General features: G+C 47.1%; 1 protein-coding gene across 4 annotated transcripts in view; it reads left to right on the forward strand.

Annotated features, from left to right (window-relative positions):
- Positions 1-22223, forward strand: part of LOC132916540 (serine/threonine-protein phosphatase 4 regulatory subunit 1-like) — a 150324-nt gene that overhangs the window by 52007 nt on the left and 76094 nt on the right. The window lies entirely within an intron of this gene.

A 22223-nucleotide genomic window follows, 5' to 3' on the forward strand; every position in this document is an offset into this window, starting at 1 on the left:
TTCGTCGACCAAGCACCGAAGCCCCTTCTGCGAAAGACGTGGGCGACATGGTGGCTTACGTAATGCCCCGAGCGATAAGACGGATAACGCCGCGGCGGCTTCGAGCGCGCCACCGAAGCGGCGCCTCTATTTTCGAACGCGCGAGTCACACTGGTTACCGCCTAACCGTACGCGTCGTGACACACCCGAAAAGGTCTTTCCAGCTTGATAAAAACGTCAATCTTGTCGTATCGTCCATGATGACCGTGTTTCACGCGTTACCGCTCTATTCGCCGTATTTAAACACACGCTTTCGATGCTTGCGTCTAATCAAGAACGCCAACTTGTTATCTTTTGATCTATCGAACCCATCGCAAGTCATCGATGACGTTGCTAAGAAAATTCTCTAGTCCGACTCTATGAACGCAGATCGGGGCTTATAAAAGGGCAAAGGGAACATGTACGACGTTCAAAATTCTCTGCACGCGTGTGTAGTGTGCGTGGCACCGCCTACGGAGTCCGTCTACTCGAGTCGTCGCCTTCCGATCGATCGTCAACGGTTCACCAAGGTGAAACGATCCGAGTGACGAGCGGTGAGAGTTCCTTTGATCGGTGACCCCTGATTCTTCAAGGATACGACGTTACCGTGATATCAAGGTCATTTACTAAGATGGACAATATCGTGTTCTTTCTTCCTACACATATACCCGTTCGTCTTTTGCTTTCTAACGATCCAATTGCCAATAGAGAGAACTATATCACCAAGGTTGGGCCACGTGGTACCGGACGTCCAAAATCTCCATAGCGCGAACCGTGATAACGTACCGAGAGGAACAGCGTGACTCATCGGCCTACGTATGCGAAACTAAACCATTCTGCACGATATTAAAATGATGCAACGTTTTGCAATTCACGCGTTAACTCGAACGGGACGTTCCGCTTCTCGTGCGTTATAGAAAGCTATCACAGGCCGAGGCTTGGCTCTCGTGATCATTCCTGGCGTATATCTCGAAACCACCGTCCTCGTCCCCGACTGTATCGTTTTTATCTGAATTGGAGATTCGCGCGACTCTACACTCCGTGTCTCTTTCTCTCTCTCTCTCTGTGTGTATATATTTTACCGCGCATGTGTGTATGTGTGTATCGCGTCAAAGGACGATCGAGGGGAAAATATTGGAGAATAGCTTACTGCCAAATTGATACAGAGTATTCCGAAGCTTAAACAGATGGAAAACGTTCGTATAAAGTTCATATCGTATGTAAATAATTTATTATAGAATTCATTACGCGAATTCTTTTGTCCCGCCGCTCTGTTGGTAATAGAATTATTGCTTTAATATATTGCTATGGAAATAACTATTGCTTTATTCTTATTATTATTATTATTATTATTACTGTGCTTAATGGTTAAGAATTCTCTTAATCCGTTACTGTTATCCGGTACCTACTTCAACCATCCTACAAATTTACTTCATAGGCAGTTCTAGATAAATTTCTAGTACAGGTTCGTACAAAACTGTTTATCCGTTTAACCTCTACGATGTATTGTAACAATTTCATATTAAGACGCGTCATACATTAGCCATATATTATCCATGTGTTTAACCTGTACGATGTATTGTAACAATTTCATATCAAGACGCGTCATACATTAGCCATATATTATCCATGTGTTTAACCTCTACGATGTATTGTAAGAATTCCATATCAAGACGCGTCATATGTTAGCCGTTTGGAAACCATATTGATGGAGCGCAGAAAATCGTAAGGTACAGAAAAATCGTAGAAACTGTGTACTTTAAATTTATCTTAGAATTTACTGTTACTCGTGCGGATTCTCTCGCGACGACTAAACTTACGAAGGCGAGTCGGTAATTTCTCGTGAATCGAACACTAATCGTGCGTTCGTATGAATGGAATTGCGGAACGGAAAGTGAAATTAATCGATTTGTCTACCGAGGAACTCGCGTATGCGCTCTTCGATCTGCGCGATCTATCGATAATAATCGATCGTAACGACGTAAAAAAAGCCTTGTTTTTCACCGGGACACGGGCAAACGACGGCAATTGGCGTATCAAAAAGTTTGCTTCGCCAACGTTGGAAGAGGGGCGACGACCCGTGGTGGGGAGATCTCACTTCGCATGGTGGACGAGCAAGATGGCGGCCCGGGTTAGAGACACGTGAGAATCGCGTTGCCGCGTCACGGATCCCCCAAAAAATACTCGCCTACCTATCGATATCGATACGAACGATTTCCCTTCGACCAACGCGAACCCATCGACCTCGTCTGCCGATCGATCGCCGACCACGAACTCGACTCCAGCTCTTTCAACCGAGGATTATGCATCGTCCGCGTTTTCTTCGGTCGTTTCAACCTTCTCATCCGACGACGTCGTGCGTGATTCAGGATTTGAATACCAGAGACACACGAGGTAAGCTAATTGATGATAGAATTTCTTTCTCGTCGACGTGGAACCGCCGTCGATCATTTCGTGCAGATCTTTACCACTTGGACCTTGATTAACCGGCTTAATTAACCGGGGTCTGAGGCAGTTTGGTTATGCGATGACTTGGGAAGAAATTGCTTAAACTGTATCTGTAGTTCCGCTGTAATTGCGCCATCTGATCTCTTCTTTTTCCTTCGAACGGTTATAGGTTGAGTGGTTTTGCTTTTAAATCGCGTCGCTCTCGTATCCAATGAAATTGACTTGTTAGGTATGATATACGTTTTATAATTTTTTAACGCAGGAGACGTCGAGAGTATGCACGCGTGCATCGAGAGAAACGTTGCGCAAGTAATTACTACGTAGGAAAAAGGTAAATCTACGTGACCCGTTTCTCCAGCGTTAATTTATGAATGAATGTTTTCCCGCCAGCTTTTTGTTCAAAGATATTTTAATTGGACGACGATTGATCGAGTTGTTGATATTCACGCTCTGAGATTCTAGCATTTTGTAAATTTAATTAATAGATACGGTGGTGAAAGGATAGTAAACGACCCGGACGTTTATACTTGGTGTCATTAAATTCTTCCAATGAGAAATATTCCACTTAAAGGTTATTGTTCGCACGAAAAAGTGTTTAGTTATGCTACGAGCTCCCGTCGACGACCATTTGTCGGAGGAAGGAAGAAACTAGGTAATATCGGTCGGCGAAGCAATAACGCGTTGCCTAGTTCCATATGCAATGTCTAAGAAACAGCTTCTAGTACTCGTAATTACCAGTTTACCACTTGGCCGTTCCGTTGCAAGTATTTGCATTTTCCTGTAATTAGAACTCTCATCCCGGTAGCATGTTGCTTGCCATCGGCTAAAGTGGCAAACGAATGTCAGTGTCCGCTGCATCCGTTTCCTTCCGCAAGGGATTCTTCCTGTCTATAAATCGCATTTTATCTGCGTTCGCTCTTCCTTTTTCTAAAACGGTTCGCTCCATCATCGTTTGCTTTTTCGCTGTGCTTTTTAACGTATTAATTTCTTTTTTCCCTTCTACCGTCAGGAACGGTGGCGCAAATAAAATTACGGGCATTCGTTACGGGGCAGCATGTCTGGTATTCACGGTTCGACCTGTCGCGACCAGTCGAGGGTTTCAAGGAAACTGGTACAACTACTTTATCGGCCGAGGAAGATCGACGCAACTGCCTGCACTGATTTTCATTTCAATGCGTGGCAAGATTGTTTGTTCGGGACGTTGAAGAACGCGTCGACGGAAAGTTAAAGATACCTGGGCCGGTCGTGCTCGAACCAACCTGTCTGCGAACTTTCTAACAAGGGAAGGGGGTCATCGCACCTCTTCTCCTCCTCTTCTCCTTCTTTATCCGTTTCTCAAATTTTCTTCGCTTTCTTTCTCAAACGTTTCAACGTTTCACGCGAAGCATCGACAGAGATGATGCACGACGGTTGGTGAAAGCGTGTCGACGATGGATGCAAAAATGGGTAACGATATTACGTGCTTAAGGGCGAATGCAGAAGGGGTGTGCCCGAGAGCGATGGCTGTCGGAAGCTGTAATGGAGATTGATGGCTGCCGCCGCGGAAAAGTCGATGTTGCGAAAGTAAATTAGTACGCGAAAAGCTAGATCGAGCCTAAAATATTGAAATCTGTGATAGAATAGTTATCGTGTCTCCTTCTTTGTCCTGCTCTCTCTCTCACACTCTCTCTATCTCTCTTTCTCTTTTTCTCTCGCTCGCTCCTTCGTACGTTCGTTCGTTGGCTCTCGCTCTCGCTCTCGCGTCCCCATTCTAATTCGGCTGGCGACGTCCGCTCCGTTATCGAACCCTCGGGTTTGTACGAAACAATTCCAGCTTCTACGTCGATAACGCGTTTCGAATTGCGGAGCGAAACAATCGAGGCACTCGTCGTGAACCGAGGGAAGAACGAACGGCAGCGTTTAACTAATTGACGAGAGAATTCGATAGGTACTTACTGTTATGGATACACGCAGAGATTTCTTTTTACACGTCGGTAGGTACGTGCGGTCGCGACTTTGATAAAAGTGAAATCACGTGGATGATTGAAAGGATACATTCTTACATCCGTCGTACGTTATATCGCTTGACAAGGAAATTACAATAATTCGTGTCCGAGGAAACGCTAAATGTCGATAATGGTGCGCGTTAATAGGTATCGGTGGCGATAAACAACAAAGGCTGAAAGCGACAAACAGGCTAAAAGCGTGCAAGGTGTGGAACGCAGTCAGGTGGGCGAATCGCATTTGGCTGCTACCATAATTGTACTTTCACGTTGCGCCATTGTTTTGTGCGGTCGCGTGGGCAGCTTCTTCGTACGCGAGCATGTGTTAAGGGTTGATTTTTCCTCGAGTTATTGTCGAGTGATACGCCGTAGAGGCACTTTATTTCGTGACAAACGTCATCTAGTTCGACGCTGAGAAAGACAGAGAGAGAGAAATAAAACACAAGGAAGAGATACAAAAAGGAAAATGAGAATCCAGATGGCACGTACGAGGAATTTTTCGCGCGAAATCTCCACCACTTGAGACAATTATTCTCGTCTTGCGAATAAAATGGAGAATGAAATGAAGAAAAAAATGGTGTTTCGAAGCAGCGTCCCAACAGAACGCCTACATGACGTAGGTAAAACGGAGCGTACTCGTTTATGGCTCACGTGTCTCGATCTTAATGAGGCTGCTTTGCGTTTCTTCGCGGTTGAAACACGCGTGTACGCGTCCCACTCCTTCCGCGTGTAGGCGCCGCGGATCTTTCATCGGCTCGTTACGATTTATAATTTGTCAGAAACGGCGATACGATCGCTCGGTCATGGAACCGTTTAAGGGATCCGTACGATCGCTAATAAATAAATCGTGGCACCTCAATGGCGACCGGAGTTTCCATCGTATATCAAGATCGCGTCACTAGGAGGATTTTTCGATGATTCATCGGTTGCTCGACAACCAATCATCTACGATCTACAAATTACCGTCATTTTCTCCTATCTTCTTATTTGTTTCTTCAAATTACCGCGTGGATGGCGCGTTATCGGTGTCTAGAGGCAGCTTGTTCCTCGTTTCACCGGCACGATTAGCAGCAAAGTAAATATTGTCGGCGGCAGCTACGTTTCCTCGCGTCTTTGTCGTCGATGTCGGCGCAGAGACACAGTAAGTTGGAAGGAAACCCAACGAGGGTGCAGGTGGCTCGTATGTCAAGAAGATGAAGTCTCTCGTCTTGGAACAATGGGCTATGACGTGCGCGCCAGGAAGCATACATGTCTTGCTTCCGGTGACTCGCCGTCTAATTGATTCTCAACCCTCTTGTTCGGTTAACGTCGTCTATCGGGTCTCGAGCTTTGCCGCCGCGTTCTCTTGGCCCCGTCGTCTTTGTGCGTCGTCGTCGTCGTCGTCGTGTTACGTCGGCGTCTAGGTAAGGACACAACGGCGAACTGCGGCGCCGCCTCGCACACGCGTTCACCCGCCGCCCGTGTCTGTCGTTTTCGTTCGACGTCGACCAAACGATCCACAAAAAGTCGTAAAACACAGGCAAATTCTAATGCAGATATAGAGAAGCGAGAGGGGCAGCAGAAACCCCGGACCTTCCTCCTTTCACGACCGATTTAAGATACGCCGACGTTTCGTAGCGCCGGTGACGACGTTTTCTTTGAACTTGGACCGCCCGTGAAATATTCACCTTCGGTGTAATATTCAACGGCGTGTCGTAAATTTCGCGTGCGCCGCCGCAAAAATTGGCCGACACGACCAGCGTCCTTGCACGAAGTCCTTGTGCTCGCTCGTTCTAAAAGCGACCCCGTGCGTCGTTCGTGCCTCCTAAAAGGAAAGAGCACGAAAAAAAGCAGGAATACCGATCGGAAAGGTCACATCGTCTCGTTATTGCGGCGAATTAATCTTCGACCGAAATAGCGTACCGTTCCACGATTACGCCATTCCAGTTTCGCTTCTAAATATACCTTTTACATCGTTCCCCGGTTACAGTTGCCGATAATTCTTAGAAAACTACATTCTCGCAGAAAACGAAATTATTATTCGAATTATCGCGCCTCTTTGGGCGTTACGAACGCGTACCTATAACGCAGGCTCGCGTGGCAATATCTTGAAAGACGAATAAAAGTCTGGTGCTTGACAAAGATCCTTCCAATCATCCACATCCGATTCGTTCGGTGTATCTACCACCGAAAGAGTTGCTCCTTCAAATTACGTGTCGACATTGTACATTTCAATTTTTTCGACATCCCAAATTCGTTGCGCAAGCACCTAGAAAATGAAGCGACGAGGATGAAGAACGCAAGGATATGAGAAATTTGACCGATAAGCAAGAGTCGGAGACAAACTAACGGGGTAGGCGTGCACAAACGATGACAGAGTCGGTCGGCAAACTGACGGGGGTTTGTTTTGGTGTGCGACTATCGAAAAGAGTGCGTGGTCCGCACCCGCAGTCCGTGCCAGGCACACGCAACTGCACGCACATACAGTATCATGTCCGCGCGACCGGCTACACACGCGTGGATGCAAAATGCGATGCGTGCACGCAGCCCGCCTCCATGGCCTGTACGAAAGATAGAGTACCGATAGCGGCGATTCGCCATGGCCAGCCGTGATTTAGGGGTCGCTATGGCGCCGCAATTCAGAAACAAGGGTTCGTTGAACCCGTTCGCAACCCTCGCCCGCGATCGTTACTCTAAAAGCTCTGTCAGCGTGATTACGAAAATGTAGGATGGTGTATAGGGTGGGGCGCGCGAGATCGAGTTTTTCTTTCTCACGTCGACGACTTTTCGCTCGAAGATTCGCGATGATCGCTTCTGAAAATGCAGTCGCGATCTATGCAGAGACGAGAGAATTTTGTACGAGCGTTTCAGTAACGTTAGATTATGCGAAAATGTAGACAAAAAAGTCGTGTTTACGATAGGTAAAAATAGTCGGAAAATTACTTATACCTGTATGGTGGGAAGCTGAGAAGATTTGTAGATGTGTTCAATAATTCGCTACGATCGAAATTACGCGCGAGATCGAGTTTTCCTTTCTCATGTCGACGACTTTTCGCTCGAAGATTCGCGAAAATGCAGTCGCGATCTGTGCAGAGACGAGAGAATTTTGTACGAGCGTTTCAGTAACGTTAGATTATGCGAAGATGTAGACAAAAAAGTCTTGTTTACGATAGGTAAAAGTAGTCGGAAAATTACGTATCCCTGTATAGTGGGAAGCTGAGAAGATTTGTAGATGTGCTCAATAATTCGCTACGATCGAAATTACGCGCGAGATCGAGTTTTCCTTTCTCATGTCGACGACTTTTCGCTCGAAGATTCGCGAAAATGCAGTCGCGATCTGTGCAGAGACGGGAGAATTTTGTACGAGCGTGTCAGTAACGTTGGATTATGCGAAGATGTAGACAAAAAAGTCGTGTTTACGATAGGTAAAAATAGTCGGAAAATTACTTATCCCTGTATGGTGGGAAGCTGAGAAGATTTGTAGATGTGTTCAATAATTCGCTGTGTTCAATAGTTCGAAATTACGCGCGAGATCGAGATGGACCGAACGAAATCCAGCAGTCGTGTAGACGAATGGATGAAGCAGAGTCTCTTCTCTGCCATCCAATCGGTAGTCTTCTCTTGATTTCTTTATATCTGTGCACGGATCTCTGTACGCACGTGTGAAAATAAAACGTGCTCGAAATAAATTTGCTACGAATTTGAAAAAGTTGGAAAAGCGCGTAGGAAAGAGTCGGTCGTCTACATTGAACCTTTACCGAACAGAATCTTTAACAGACGCGTTGCTTATGGCGGAGGAACGATGGTTCCGATTGAAATCACCAGCTCGAAAAATTTATACGATAAACGCGCCGCGATGTGCGTAACGGACAGCGCGGCGGGTCGCCGTCAAGTGGCAGATTGTAAACATCCGGTAGCCGATGCAAATCCGCCTGCAGTGTGACGACTGTAGGCGAAACAGCTCTACAGAGAGAGAGAAAACAGCATACCGTATACGTCATTGTCCGATTGCGTGCGACTATGTATTCAGGTTCTGTTGCGATCCTCCGATTCATACGGAATACGCTGGCAGCGCATTTTCCCCGGCAAAGGCCGAGATACGTCTACGTCTTCTACGACGGCTTCTTTTGTACCAAGTTATTTTAAGAGCGCAGAATTTTGCACGCTCGCTCGAGTATGGCAACCGTGTCCGCGGATAAAGACAAATAAGGGAAACAACTGGTACCGCGCTTAGAGATTCGTTAGAGCTACAATTTTCTTCTTCGAGATTGTTTCATCGAATGATCTTTCTGTTATTACAAGTACCTACTCTTCCTTAGAGATATACACAGTTGCGCACGATCGACTAGCCAGCCAGTAGTCGCGCCCGAGTAACCATGGAATGAACGATGGCGCCGTAAACTCGTTGAGAAGCTGGACGATTCTACGAAGTCTGGTCGAAAATATCTGCTCGGCTGACTAGACGATATTATAAAGGTTGGCGTTTCCTCGTTGCTGTCTTTGGTTTTTCATCTTGTCATGTAGTTGCTTCACTTTCTCGGCTTTACTCGGTTTGCTTTTTAACTTTTCCAAGGTTTCAGTTGGTACGTGGATTTTATAGAAAAATTTGCCTACCCATAGTATATCATGTTCTATTCTAATACAAGTAAGTATTGTTGAAAGGAAAATTAGATAAATATTTTTCTATTAACCCCGAGAAAAATGATCTCGATCGTATCTTTGGCCAACTGTATTTCGTAATTTACAAACGTTAGACGTTGTTAGCCGGTTTTAGAATGTAGATTAAATATGAAACCGAACGGCAAGATGGCGTGGAGAAACAACACGTACCTACTTCTCGTCATACTCCACAAATAATCGACACAAATCACTCTGTCCTTGGCACGGTTATCTACGATATTTCGTACTGGTTTTCCGTTTCTCCATTAGAAACAACGTGGTATTTACGAAAGGAAGTCGGCAAGAAGGCCGTAAACTCGGTTTCCAGGCTGCAGCGCGTGTTCGTGCGTTCATAACGTCTGCGTATCAATGGCGGCTCTGACTTTACCGTTTACCTTACCGACCGTTCCTCCTCCTCGCACTTTAACGACTCTCTACGGTTCTCGAAATTATTTTCTTGTGCCGTGTCGCTGCCAAAACGAAACCAAACGAAACACGACGTTGAACGATTACACGCGAGATATCGAGAAATTGGGATACGCGTATACCGTCGATCGGACAGCTCTCGAAGGAGAAACACGAACCGTCCCGTGAAATGTCGCGTGTTCTTGCCTCGACAGTCGGATGCCACCTTAATCGATCGCGTTCGCAGAGACGCTTTCAGCGCATAATGAGAAAGCTGCCGGCGTGGATGCGCCATTGATTTTCAACCGGAAACTAACTTCCACGGCTAGAAGCAACAAGTAATTACTTTAAAGAAATTGAATTACACGGACTATATAGTGCGAAGCGCGCGCGTCTCCTCGCGTAAGTACACTCACTGTAATCGAATCATCGAACATTTTCGTGTAATCAAGATTGTTTGCGCCGCGGCTGTTTCCCGTGGAAATTTTTCTTCTTTCTCTCTCTCTTTATTTCTCTCCCCTTGTCCCACTCCGTTCTTAGAATTTCACAGAATTTTACCAGTTTGCGACCGCGAGAAAGGGAACGTTGATTATCGACTCTCTCTCTCTCTCTCTCTCTCCTCTCCCTCCCCTCTCCGTACTACGACATCGTACAGAGAAAATGAGGACCTCTCGCGGTGCCACGGCATTCATCCCCTATCGGGGACGTGAGAGGGTAAAAGACGGTTTTCACAGGCCCGAAAGACGATCGTTCGTAATGTTGTTCCCCGAATGCACACGGAACCCCTTACCCACCTTCTACCCTTTGAACTTTTGAGAGACCACTCGACACTTGGAAAGATGCCTCTAAGCGTTCAATGAGGCCAATACCACGAGGGTGCGGCTCTTAACAAGGTTATGGGACTCTCCTCTTCTCTCTCTTCCTTACTCTTAGTCTCTTTCCTCCCATTTGTCTTTCTAACATTCCCTTTAGTTGGCTGCATTTACACTATGCTTCTCTCCTCTCTCTCTCTCTCTCTCTCTGCCCGTACCTCGCGCAACGGTATAGCAGCATTCGGGCGTGAGACACTCTTTCCTCTGTCTCAGTAAGGGGTGGTTGATTTGGGCGCGAAATTGCCCGACAAAATCAAATTTCATTTCGCCGAGGGCGTGTCTGGACAATCGAGCAGCCAAGTGGCCAGCGGCCAATCTGACTATCTCGTCAACCAATTTTGTCGGTGATTACTTTACTCCTCGTTGCTCATGTCCGATGACGAGCGAAGCGCGGCTTTCGACGCCGCGCGCGTTTTCCGAGCGGTCTTCGCGCTCCCGCTCGACCTTGCTTCATCATTTAAAGTCGTTTTACGAAAATTTGTTTCGTCCGACTATATTTCTCGTTCTCCTTTTTGCTCTCTCTTTCTCTCTCACAGCCACAGAGTAGTCGGTCGTCTTACCCGTTACGTCGTTTATAATACAATAATCGCAGGTTGCCACGTCGAGACAAGAAACGTTTCTCTCTTTCTTTCGGCAGCCAACCGTTTCTGTTTCTCTCGCGGAATACCTGTCATCGCCACGCTTGTAATTTAAATTCTCTTTCGCGAAATTCATTTTTTCCCTTTGCCCCGGCGGATTCTAATTACGCGACGATGCCCCGAGAAGCGTATCCGCGGAAAGACATCTGTTACCCTCGAGTTTCTTTAATATCCGATTATATCGTTCCCGGATGGAAAGCTCCGAGAGGAAGAAACAATTACACGTACACGCACGCGTATCTTTTCTTCGCCGCAATGAGGCTGGTTACAAAGGCAGGGAACTCGATAAACTGGATGCTCGTCAACGAATACGATATTCGTAATTAAAATAACTCGTTCGCTCGTTCTCGCTCGTTATAGTCTTGCCAAGCTTCGCGAGCTTCTTATTCCCCTTCGTGGAACCAAGTACTCGCGACTCTGCCGCGTTTCACCGGAACGTGTAATCACACGCTGGCGCGCACGCGTGAAACGATCGGGCAAATTTTCTTCGCTCCGGCCCCAAGGTAAAGCGCAAAAATTTTCTCGTCTCTCGTCGCTCGCGGTTTGCCACACATGTGTGAATGTGCCCCGGGGTAGCTTCCCACGCGGCACCTGCGGAGACGAAAGCTCCGCTTATCCTGGAAAAAATCTAAGAATCTACGAAAAACGCAGTGGGAGACGTGCGTGTTCGTGTTTGTCCGTCCTTTTTTTAACTGGTGTGCGTTTTATGTCTATACATCCGTGTTTGTATATTATGCTCGTTTCTCAGTGTATACAAGAATTATTCTAGCGGATAGTACGCGTGTGCGTGCAACGAAGATCAGGTCCAAGTTTATAAGGGTTCCTGGAAGGGCGGCGACCTCCCTTGGGCCTCTTTCATCTGGACCGCGTCCTTCTCGCTCTATCCCCCTTTGCCCCTTCTATCTCCTATTTTCTCTCTCTTTCCGTCCTTCCAAACGTACCCTCTCCTTTTCTCTTCCCCGTTTTTTCTCTACTCCTCCTCCCTCGTTCGTCGAGTTTCTTTTCTCACCTTTCCAGCTGAAATCCCATATCTAGCTGGCAGACAGAGAGATACGCTCTTGTAAGTGGTCCGAATCGGACGAATTCACTTGATCCAAGCCTCCCCCGCACGTTATCGTTTTCGCGCGCGTATGGTTCGCACGTTGTGTTCGTTGGTGTCGATCGTTTCGATTCTTTTTTGTTTTCTTCCTTTTTCTTTTTTTCTTTGAACATATATATATATAAACTTGAAATATACGGAATTAGGATGTTTGTTTCTATATTTTTTTCTATATTTCTATATTTCTTCGAATTGTCTTATTTTCTAGTAAAAATATCACAAAACTCGTCATTCTCTCGATCTTTCGTTAAGTTTATACAAAAATTTGAAATATCACAGCTTCGAAAACATAGTCGTGGTATTTTGATTGCACGGGAATATAAAATGCGAAATGAATGAAACAAATCACGGGCCCTTCGGTTTAGAGCGTAAAAGTTGATCGGCTAGGAGCTACTGTCGAACGTGGCTCGTCTCTTGGTTGGACGCGGCTGTCAGTTGGAGCCTTAACGAGATTAATTAACACGCCGAACCGTAGCGGCGCGACCTGCGAAGCGTCCGACTCGAAACCGGTACAGAAGCGCGAATCCCGCCTTCGCTTCGTACAAAATAATCGAGTTTCACGAGACACCAGGCAGAGAGAGAGAGAAAGAGTAGAAAAAGAGAAGAAAGAGGAACGTGTGCTCTCTATGGCTTTCCGGCCTCGGGCCCCCGCGTTTCATTTGCTCGTGTCAGTCTCAAATTTCCACGTTCGACGCGTACCTACCTGGTACTTGTGCCCATCTCCTCGTTTACGTCGTTCCGTACCTGTGCCCGGTTCTCCGATTCTTTTCGGCTTCTACCTGTGCAACCGTCCACGGGACGCCCGTGAAGGGATGCAAAATCGTTGATGTACGGCTCGAATGAAGCATAATCTCCTGGAATAACTTCATCGTGCTCTCGAGTAGCCGAATATTTTATAAAAATGTAATAGAATGAACTTGCTTCTTCAATATTCGGGTCTTTTTCTCGCTTTTATGATTTTTATTCGAAATTAATACTTTCATACTGTCCTAGGCTTTTAAAAAATTTAGAAAAATTTTCGACAGGAATACAAATTTTATCAAACGACATTTCGGTCTTGTGCATGAAGGTTCAATGTCTTAGTACCTTGGAAACATTTTATAAAACGAAGGTCGCTGATCCTTTGCCATGGGGCATTTGGAAATAAACAAAATTGGTAGTAATTTATGACTTATTAATCGTATCGACCTATTTTTAATCGCAGCCTGTTCAACGCAATTACGCGGTTCATCGACCAAATAAATTATAGTATACGCTGGAATATATATGTGTACGGTTCGTTTATCGTTAGGACAACGATTGACCTTTTGCGGTTGAATCGCGCTGCCCAGCCAGATATTGGTGATATCAAACGCTGTGCCCGCAAGGCATATCGAAATTTAGGCTAGCGTTTTCTATGAATTTCACTGCGTCCTGTAACTGAAACGCGTATCGACAGATAGGATACTATAGGTATTTATGTCATCACACTTTGCCTTTTTTAATATTTTGTCCTGCGCGATTAAAAAGATTGCTTTACCAACTGTTGGTCGCACAACTATCGATATATTGTAGAATTCATTATAGTACACTATGTATAGTACACTGCAACTGAGTAACCCGTTACTTTGCGCTTCGACATATTACGCTTCCCACTTAAGTACGTAACTACGATAAAATTGAAACTTAGAGAAAAAGATTGCAAATGGTAAATAAAAATTGGACAGTAAATCTATCATGCATTTCGAGCGTCTAAATTATTACCGTGAAATCGAAATACGAAGCTTCGAGTTAGAAATTTAAATTCAAATTACGAAGCTAATACTCTTATGGTAGCTGTATCTCGTAATAGCTTATAATTGCACTCAATAATAATCGTTCTCTCTGATTTCAGGTAAGTCCAGTTAAGCTCTATCCATGCTGCACGCGATTTCACCATTTCCGGTAAGTGTCCTTACCGACCGCTTCATTTGCAAACGCTTTTACCACCTAACTAGCAAAGGAAAACTAGAGAAAAAGCGAAAAGTGCAGAGTGAAAAAAAGAAAAGAACGTAAAAAAAGGAACCAACACTGGTCGGTAGAAAAGCGGTATGTGCGGTGCGCGTGTGACGCAAAGCGTGACACATTCTTTCCCTCTCTTTTCCTCCTGGCAGCGTATACACGCCGGTGTCGTGGTTTCACGATTTCTTCGACATTCTTTGGCAGAGTAGTCGCGTATGTAGATCAGCGTCTCGGGTCAGTCGGGCCGTTGCGGTCTCTCTCTCTCGGTGTCGCGGCGTTCGCCGGACAAGGAAGCGATGCGAATACACGGATCTCTTTCTCGGGAGAAGCCTACGACGCAGTTGCTCCCGCGGTAGGTACGCGCAACTGCGTCGTCGTTCGAATAAGGATCGTAGGAAGAAGAAGGGGGAGGGAGAGAGTTGGAGCGTCGCGAGAGCGCGTTTTCAACAGCGACAAAGATAGAGGAAGGGAAAGAGACTAGTGTGCGCGCGCGTATGTGTGTATGTGTGCGTGTTACTTGGAGAGAAAGAAAGAGGTCGAGAGAAAGATAGGGCGAACTGTGTGCGGAGAAGGCGATGTGGATTGAACGGGGAGAAGGAGAGAGAGAACGAGAGAAAAAGAGAGGAGTGTACGCTGTGAAGTTACGGGCCGGTCACGTGGTCCCACGTTCGTCTCGCGTACCTTCTTAGTGTGGCCCCGCTTCGGACACGCGCGCGTACCTACGTGTGTACGTACGTAAATGGTGCGTGGATGTGTTGGCGTTTGGAGGGGGCGGGAGAGCCCGAAGGGAGGGGTGGTATGCGGGAAACGTTTTCCTCGGTTCCCACGGCGCGACGCCTCCCCCTTCGCTCCTCGCTTCTCGCCCTTCTGTTGCCCTCTGTCGGGCATACAGGCGCGCGCGTGCGGCCTCGTACACCTAATACCCCGGCGTGCTCACACATATACCCGTTCCAGCGAGGATCACCAATGTACATACACTGTACACGCGCTATCCCACCACCGAAAAACTGTAGCTGTCGCGGGGGGGTGGGGAGGGCAGCGACGCCACTGGACCGCCTGAGATGCTGCGAGGCTCGACAGCGCGCGATCTCTGGCCGCCCGTACCCATCCGAAGACGAAGAGGGCGGCGTGCTTCTTTCTAAGCGTGTGTGCGTGCGTTGCGTAGCGAACGTTAGGACCTACGAGTGGGTGTACGTCGCGACGTGCGCGCGTATACGTCGTCGAACCGCTGATTGCCAGGGCAAAGGGAGAAAAACCACGCTTCCTCTGTTCTCTTTTTACAGAGACGCGCGACACCAGGATTTTGGAATCTGTCAAAGGGGCGGTGTGTGTTCCATCGAACAGAAGCAAAAAGGTAGTCTCGATACTGCGATGGATTCTTTTTTTTTTTTTTTTTTGTGAATTTCAGCGTCGTTAGATGTACCGTGGTTGTTCGCGGTGTCGCGAGTCGAATTAGCGTCCGATGCAACCTTCGTGGTTTTCGCTTAAATCGCGTCCGACATTCGTTAATTGACTTTGCCCGTAACGGAACGCACGAAACTCTGTTAAGATGGGAAGAAACGTTGATCCGAGAATTCGCCGGCAGATCGTATTTTTTTTCCCTCGTAACGGGCTCCAATTTCAGAGGAATGCGCTCGCTCGCGAGACCTTTCGAGATAAGACAGAAGGAAGAAACTGTGGCCGAAAGACTTGACTTTCGCACACCGGTCGCGGCATACCAATGGACCCGGCCGATTTGCATCCTACCGATGCAACAATTGCCAAATTACAAGCGTTTCGGTATGGGAAGAAAGTCGCGATTCTCGGTGATACGTTGACCCTTCGGACGTTCTGTCAACGCGATCGCGAGCGTGCGAGTCAGGTCGTAGTTAGTGGATGGCCACGTGGTTCGAATACCGGGGCTGCAGTGCCTGCGATTGCTTCGCCGGTCGGTATTCGAGATTCGTACTCGAGCGCGTCCAGTGTGCCCACGATGATTCCAAGTCAGGCATTTCCCTCCCTGTTTCGTTCGTTCCTCCTCCTCTCGCGGCCCTTGGCCTCCGCGCTGCCTCTTGAAACCGCTGCCACATCGCATTGACGACATTCTCTCACGTGCCGGCCACTCGTGTCGCGTCCGTCGTTCCTGGTAACAAGAGAGGAAAGATCAGGGAAGAAGGCGGGAAAAATTCCACCGCGTGCTCCTTCTGTGTTTCCAGCTAGTTGAACGAAAATAATTCGCCACGTAAACCGAGAGTAAACCGAGAGTAAACCGGGTGAAACTAGAAGAACGTGTTTCGAAATTATCAAACGTTAGCTAGCTACGCGGAGATACATGCAAGCCTTTGTTACGATTTACCTATCGAAAAGTCCTAGCACGATAACGAACAACGTAACCGATCTATCGGTCGATCGAAGAGCGTGTGCCAAGGGACGGTGATCCCTCAAGTTCCACGAACGGAGCACCTTTCCGGACGTTCCACGCGGGACGTGGAACTCCGCGATGGAATTTCGAGGAACCTCGGAACGAGAAAAGGAGGAGAGAGAAGGATAGAAGTGCGGTAGGTGGTGGGACGGTGGTTGTCGTTTGGTTCCTGGTGTTCTTACTGCATAGCCGGGTGCTCGGGTACCTACCTACTCACTCCCTCGTACCAAAAGGGCAGCACACCTTGGCTGGCCATTGGCTCTCCTCCGTCCTCTTCTCTCGTCCGAGAGAGAACGTCGCGACCTCTCTGTCTTTCCCATCGTCGTCGAGGTTCTCCTGTGTTCCACATAAATACACAAATACCCTGGCATAGCCGACTGGCGCGTATATACCGGGACCACGGCCGCATTCCACGACCCCCGCCCTTTCCCTCTCACCTCTGCCTCCGCCTTCCCTCTTTTTCCCTCTCCCACCTTCGTCTCTCTACCCTTGTGTGTCGTCACCACTACTACCACCGGCAACAACAGCAGCGTCACTAACATCACTAGCACCACCATTGCCGCCACCACCACCATAACCACCACCACCGTTACCACCACCACTATCACCACCACCTCCTCCACCACCACCACCACCACTACCACCGTAACCACCACCAGCGTTGATCGTCACTATCGCGCCACCAGGGCCCATCTTTGGGGCCCTTTACCTCTCCCGAGACCGAGAAAGAGTCTCTCCCACCTTTCAACCGCGTGCACTGCCTCCTCTCCTCGTGCTCCTCACCCTCTGCGCGCTACCTTCTCGCCCTTTTCACTCGCTCGGCCGTTCGCTTGGTCGCTCGGTTGGTCGCAAGCGCGGCGCCACCGAATGCCTTCGTAGTTGCTTCTCTTCTCGCCCGACTCCTCGCCCTTACCGAGGGCTCTCCCTTCTCTATACACCTTCGTTCTTCTTCGTCCTCTTCGTCTTCTTCTTACGATTCTTCGCCTCACCCTCTTATTCGTCTTCTTTCCTCTCTCGCGTGTATGTGACGAGACACACACGTAACAAGTCGCTACAGGTTTCTGTGTGGCATACACCGACCTGTAGGAATATTTTGTTTACCTCGCTCACCTAGTCCTTTGAATTCTGCGCCGGCAACCTTCTTCTTCTTCTTCCTCCTTGGTTTCTTCCAGCCTCTTCCTCTTAATTCCCTGACGTTCTTCTATGGACGGACCAAGGACTCTCTTCTATGCATAAAGCTGTTCCCTGAATCGAAGCTGATTCGACCGTGAGCCGTTTTCATCGCTTTACCCGTTTTCGTACACTCTTCGAATTCTATTCTTTTTCGCTCTACGCGTGTCTCATGATTTTACGTACCTGTGTATATTTTTGGACAGTGTACCGATTATAGGAACGTTTCCGGTCTACTCTGTTTGCTACGGGATCACGGGCCCCGAAAGGTGCTTGGTTAAACACCGATACTCGGAGAAATTGAAACGGAATTAGTCAGACCAGTTACCTAACGCTCTCCGCTGCGAGTAGAAATTCCGCTGGTGGCGAACGTGAAGTCTGTGTTTATTCAAACCAGCGGTTCCCATACTGAGCGATGCCGTCGAGACGTAAGAAGGAACAAAATTTTGACAAAAGCAAAGTTCCTGGCATCAGTTGGCTATAATTTTAATTGGTCTACCGACCGAATTTTCGCACTCTAATCGCCTAATCGTGTCAATGAGAAAAAGTAAAGGAAAGCGTATCAGCGAAAAATACCTCGCTGGATACGATCGAAGGTCCGTTTTCCGTGTCATTCTTTGATTTTTATACTCGTCGCTTGTGTCTGCATTTTTCAATAATTATACTAAAATCAATGTTCTTTGTAGCAACGTACGAGTAACATGTCATTTTGGTTAACTTTACTGATGCGATAGAACCAAAACACGCTAACTGTTTTAACGGCAAAGACACAAGTATCGGTCTTATCCTTCATCGTTGTAAAAATTCTCTTCGGAAACTTTAGGTTCGCCCGATCAAGCAGTGTCTCGGAATTTTCGGCATCGTTCACAAAAAGAACGTCTAAAAATCACCGCAAGTTTGTCGTCTTTTGAAATGGTGCCCCTAGCAGCAGGGAAGCAATCAACGGTGCACCTTTCGTACGATTAACGGCAAAGGCATCCGCTGCTTTATCGCGGTTCCTTCGACACTTTTATCTGCGTTCTCACGCTCAGATTTTTCGAGGGTAAAGAAAAGAAGAAAAAAAAAAAAAAAAAAAAAAGAAAGGAAAGGAAAAAAACACGCGTTCGACCCTCTCGCGCGTCGTTGACCGTGGCCTGTATCGGTACGAAACGAAAAGGAACGAAGGGGGCGATCGGTGTTGGAACACCGACTCCACGCATACATGGACAGTGGGCCGTTGGCAAACGGAGTCCGTTTTCGTAAAAGCATGCACTTATTCCCAGCATCTCGAGAGGTTCTCTCTGTCCCGGGCTGGGCAACAACAGAGAAAGGGAAAAGAGAAAGAGAAGGATATACGAGCAGAGGCTCCCGAATGAGATATATAGCACTGAGCAACAAATGAGGTCCTTCCGAGAATCGGGCCACCGACACAGTGCCCGAAACGCACGAGGGGGTGAGAACCACCCCGGTCGGTTCTTTTCTACGCGATGGCTACGAACGATCTCGCCGTTTGTTTCTTGTCGTCCCTGGCTTCTTTTTTCTTTGCTTCCTTTATCTCTGTTCCAGGTTTCGGTAACCTGCCTCGGAATTATCTCATTTTCGTTTTCCCTCCTTGCCTGTAAATAGGCTTGTCTTCCAGATCTTTGACGTGTTCTTACCTCTATTTTATTTTTTTTTTTTTTTTCTAAGAAATTTTCCACATTCGACAGATAGAGAGAGAGAGAGAGAGAAAGACAGAGAGAGACTGTCATCGAATATTGAAATTTCAAAATTATCGAGTATTTCTCTTTGTTTGCACGGTAAGGAGCAAAGAATGGCTCGCTGTCTCGTGTCGATCAAGTAGAGTTAAAAATGGCACCTGTTGCCTGGTCCAAAAATTCCCAACACGAACAACGAAACGTGTAGGCTGTTTCGTTCGACGAAGGTTCGTCGACATCGCTGGGGAAACCTGCGTCGATGCTTCAACTTGCATCCCCCTCTGGCCTGGTGTAAGAGGGGGCGAAAGGGGAATGGTAAAGGCGGTGAACCGCCTGGCGCCATAGCGAGCGCACCACCCCCTCGGCCCTCTTCCTCTCTCTTCTTCGGGGTCCCCTGGACCACCACGAGTCACGTGACCGTCTGCATTCTGTGTTTTCTGTGAATGACTGGGCCCACGGACCAATCGCAGCCTTGCCGATAGAGGCAAGCCTTAGGCGCGGAGGCGCGACAAGAAGAAGCGGAAAGCGGAGCGCGAGAAGGAGGGAAAGAGGGCAGAGCGCCGCTGTGAAACGTGGGGGCGCGCGAGCGCGCGGTTTCTTGGCTTTTGCAGGCCCAAACTGGGCTTGGAATTTCTTCCGAGGATACCTCGAAACGTTCCACTTCTACCTCGTGCTCGCTGTCTGCTTCCTTTCGCGCCATCGCGTCCTCTCGCGAGACTCGCTTACCTACGTGCAATCCAATCTGCGATCGCGTGACCCCACGAACCGCAAGAACTCTGCATTCGCCGGTACACACCTTCAGAGTGGACTAATTGTTCAATTTATGTCTCGCTGGATACGTTACGATATCGACGAAATGAAATTGGCGAGAGCGACGAATAAAATTTACGAACAACCTTCTCCCTCCCGCCGTTTGTTAAGGCTACGGCTTCCTGTATTTATGAAAAACGTATACCTAGTTTAATGGATGCGAGAGTTGTAAATCCGTTTTGGAGCGTAACGCGGATCTTGAAAGAAAGGCTCCTGCAACGACGCAGAAGAAACATCGGAGGATTTTTTCGGAAAGCAGATACATCGACAGCGTGGAATAGGAGCGCCGCGTGACCTGTGCCGGTTCTCGGAAAGGCGGATGCTCCTTTCGAAAATGTAAATGCAGGCGCCGAGTCGACCACGCTCGTCCGTGTGTCTTTTGTACGAGTATTCTCTCCGCCACCAAAAACCAGAAGAAAGAAGAAAAAAATAGACATACACAGAAAATCAGAGAGCCGCGATCTTTCCTCGTTTCCTTTATTTCTCTCGAGACCAGAAGTTTAACGAGTGGCGACTGGAATCGACCGGCGGAAAAGGAGCGAAGCGAGGGATAAAAAAGGGGGGAAAATGGACAGCTTCTAAATCGGCGAGTTTAGTAGCCGTGCGTCAAATTTACGCCGCAATTTGCGCCTCGAACAATTTAGCCGGGACGATGAAGCGCGTCCCGACGAAATTTTTCTCGGGCCACGCCGCTGCGCTAGCGCGCGATGCCATTAATTCCCGACCATAAATTCCCCTGTTTCTCTCCCGTGGAACGTGCGAGAGACACGTTCGAGAGAGCAGAGAGAGAGAGACGAGCAGCCGTTGAGAAACACGGAGACGGCTTTACCTTCCTGCCTAGGATTATCTTAAATATTATGACTACCCTCTTACTCTGGCGCGGCACACAAGCAGCACGAATGGAACGACGCGTGGGAATTTTACCGGTACTACGGACCGGCGAGTTTTACCCTTGAAAGTGGATCTCCATCTTCCCTTCGCCAGCGATGTCAAAGCAATCGAACGATCCATTGCGCACAAGTTTCGGCGGTTGAACGAATATCGGTTTTTCTACGATGGATAATCTACGATAGCTGATCGATGTTGTAAATATTCCAAGTATTGGTAGTGACAAAGTATCGATATCGCTTTGTATTGAAGTAATTACTTGTAGGAGAACTGTATGTATTTTTGTTTTGTATACCCGTGACCTGGACCCCGTCGTTACGTAGAAAATAGGATTTAGCGAAGTAAGAAAAATGCAAAAAAGAAGAAATTCATGTTATTGTACTCTTGAATGTGAATGTTATTTTGGGTCACAAGGTTTAGAAACAAAGGAGCTATAGATAGATTTTTATTGCCGTTTGTTGTAACTTTCAGCTAGAGTTATGTCCTTTGTTATAAATATACCAACCTGATGTTCCCTATGACCTTTTATTGTAATGTAGTAATAAACATTAGAGTGAGAATCTGGATTAGCATACACTACAGCTGTAATTTAGAATTATACCTACTTCAATATATATTTCTCTTATAAATTGCTCCACGCGTTCCTCTATCGGGTAACCTGAACATTTTACCAGTGTGAAGTTATTTTTAACTTGAAATACGTAGGAAAAAGATGAGGAATACATTTGGCTGAATTTTTTTATTTCGATGTCGGTTTATGACCAAAACGGAATATTTTAATATAAAACAGGCAGTAGTAAAGAAAGGTCCGATGTAAATAATATTTTCATACCGTGGCAAGCGATATTTTTCAAGTTACGAAGTTTCGAAGCTGGAAAAGTCAAATAAAGAGACAAGTTTGTCGCGTTCCTCGCATTTTTCTTCGTCTTCGTATCTCTTCGAGCTTCAAATTACTTGACGTTATATCGTCCGAATTCAAATAATTCGATCAATCTGTATGAATGTTCAGCTTCCATCGTTTGTCACATCTAGCGATATAATTCGCCTAATCGCGCAGCGTTCGTGCAAGTGTAAGAAGCTGTTGGAAGGAAGTGAAAAAGAAAGGACACGAATCTATGGCTTTCGAATTCTTCGAATTGTGGAACACGATCCATCCTCTGATTCCTAAGAAAGTAAAACCACTCTGCCTGGCCAAGTA

The sequence above is a fragment of the Bombus pascuorum genome, chromosome 2 (genome assembly GCF_905332965.1).
Source record: "Bombus pascuorum chromosome 2, iyBomPasc1.1, whole genome shotgun sequence".
Classification (NCBI taxonomy): Eukaryota; Metazoa; Arthropoda; class Insecta; order Hymenoptera; family Apidae; genus Bombus; species Bombus pascuorum.